Source organism: Eptatretus burgeri, chromosome 1 (genome assembly GCF_056783735.1).
Source record: "Eptatretus burgeri isolate ZD-2024b chromosome 1, Ebu_testis_v1, whole genome shotgun sequence".
In the NCBI taxonomy this organism is placed as follows: domain Eukaryota; kingdom Metazoa; phylum Chordata; class Myxini; order Myxiniformes; family Myxinidae; genus Eptatretus; species Eptatretus burgeri.
Window position 1 is genome coordinate 74,391,718 of NC_140961.1, and position 2,409 is coordinate 74,394,126.

General features: G+C 45.0%; 1 long non-coding RNA gene across 1 annotated transcript in view; it reads left to right on the top strand.

The window, feature by feature from the left end:
* Positions 1 to 445: 445 nt before the first annotated feature.
* LOC147034760 (uncharacterized) overlaps positions 446 to 2,409 on the top strand; it is a 50,294-nt gene continuing 48,330 nt past the window's right edge. The window contains exons 1-2 of the long non-coding RNA XR_015060082.1: positions 446 to 629; positions 2,225 to 2,325. This is a non-coding gene — a long non-coding RNA (uncharacterized LOC147034760). The remainder of the gene's footprint in view (positions 630 to 2,224; positions 2,326 to 2,409) is intronic.

Genomic DNA, 2,409 nt, shown 5'->3' on the forward strand with positions numbered 1-2,409 from the left:
TTGAATATTGCTGGTTCAAAGCATAACTAATGTACCACACTCAGTTTTTTTTTCTTATTTCTTCTGTTTTCAAACTGTCGGAAGCGCCGCAAACTGCGGTTCACAATTATTGCCAAAGAGGCCATATAGCTGTTTTTGATATTTGCTCATTTTTATTTTTTCGCAATAATCCACTTGATGAAATTGTTAAACGGGAACGATGTCGGCGACGCGGACGTGGAACCATACTTCCAAATTTTATGCATTGCCCGTACTGCTCTTCGTTTACCTTCGACTCAAGTTTTGTACCAAATGGAATATTTTACTTAATTTTAGCAATTGAAAATAAGCCACTGTCAATGTATTTCATAATTTAGGTCAGCTCAATAACCAAGACCGTTCCCCTTCAGTGTGCGCATGAAGCGGACATTTGTATTTCCCGCTTTTTTTTTGTGAGCGAGGGAGAGGCAAACCTCACCGAGGCGAAGTATTATCGAGTTATCACGCGATTTAATTAAACTTATATCATGTATAACATTTTCATTTCTATTAAGGGAAATAAAAGATTAAAATATGGAACACTGAGGGAAATTTTGTTCAAGTTCTCGGGAAATTCACTTCTGCCTGAGTTGGAAGCACTGTGTATTCAGGTATGAGATCAATCGGAAGTGCGGTCATCGTGAGGCGGGAACATGGCGGCATGAGGTGGCTGGGCTCATGAATGGTTCTGAGGTTTCTGTGTGTGGAGCAAAATAAAAGATTGATGGTGCATGCACTCAAACTGCTTTCCCTTCCTGATGCATTACATTCCTCTTATTCCTCTTCAAAAAGCTGCTTTCAAATCGATCCTTCAATCATTCCCTCTCTAAAAATTCCAAGTGTTACAGCTTTTCCTTTCTCCGTTCTCTTAACTCGCCGTTATTCCACCCCTCTCCTTACATTTTTAAACATATCTCTGAATTGAAAATCTCAAGAACCCTCAGTGCAATGCCCGTTCATATTCCATCAATTGTGTTTGTCCATCTCCAGTATCAAACCTTTCCTTGTCTGTTCCCTCTTCTATTTATATTTACCCAGATACAACCTACCCTATCCCTTTCCAGCATCCCACTACATGTCCCCTCCCTCAACTCCTTGCCACCCCTATTCTATAACTATACCTTCCCCCCTACCCCTCCCCTTCAAAATGTCCCTCCCCCACCACCCACTCCAAGCTTTTTCCTCCCAAACCTCCTTACTATTGCCAATTCACCCCACCTCTTCAAATCTACCTCCTCCTAACTCCTCCCATGTTATACCTCCTTACCCCTCCCATTTGCTCCTCATCCTGTCACCTCTCTTCACAGCTCTCCACCATCCTCTGCTATACCAACAGCTCCTCCTCTGGTGTCCCAAATTTTGTGGTTTTCAAACATCTGTGAGCTCTGTCCCAACCTATCAGATGTCTCAATCTCTCAATCAGTGCAATCCTCAATATCTCCCTCATGCTCTTTCTTTCCTCTCATCACCCTCCCTGTCTTCCCACCCCTCAAATCTTGTTCCTCCTCCTGCCTGCTCCCATCTTTATCATACCACGACCCAATCTCATCCTTCCCTTCTCCCAATCATCTCACTCCTCCACCATTGCCACACCTTCACTCATCCTCTCCCCTCCCTCCTTCCCCATGGCCGTGCCTTCTCTCATCTTCTCCCCTCCCTCTCGAATCAGCCGGCCCTTCCCTCCTCAAAGCAAACTTCGCTCTCTTCCCCCTCCAAGCTTCTCCCTCACCTTTCTCCAAAGCTCCCCCCACACACCTTTCTCCCTCAAATCTCCCCCCTCACCCTTCTCCCTCAAATCTCCCACCCTTACCCCTCACTTAAAATCTCCCTCTCTCTTCCAACTCATTCCTCAATATTCTTCAATCTTCCACTTCCCTCTGCCACCTCTCCTATTACTCCCCACTGTGCCTCATCCCATCACCACCTAGCCTTATGTCCTCTTTCCACTCACCCTGCCCTCTCCCTGAGCTCTTCTACATTCTCCTACAAACTGTCAACAGCTCTCCCTACCTCCCACATATTTCCAACAGCTCTCTCAACCTCCCACACACTTCCAACAGCTCTCCCTACCTCCCCCTCTCCTCCCCCATTTTATCCTCCCCTCCCCTCTCTTGTACCCAAAGCCTCCTTCCCTCCCTATTCATCAACAGTATAGACCTCAAACATCTGTGGCCTTCACTCTAACCTGACAGATATTTCCATACAGGTTGCCACTGACAAACCAGATATAATCTGCTTAACAGAAACTTTACTCCTTCAAGACATCTCTGACTCCTTCGTATCTCTCCCTGGTTAATCCTGCATCTGGTACGATTTTTTTTTATTTAATATTCGTAATATTACTATACACATACGGCATATTGTTGGAAACTCCTTGGTTATTGTAATAGA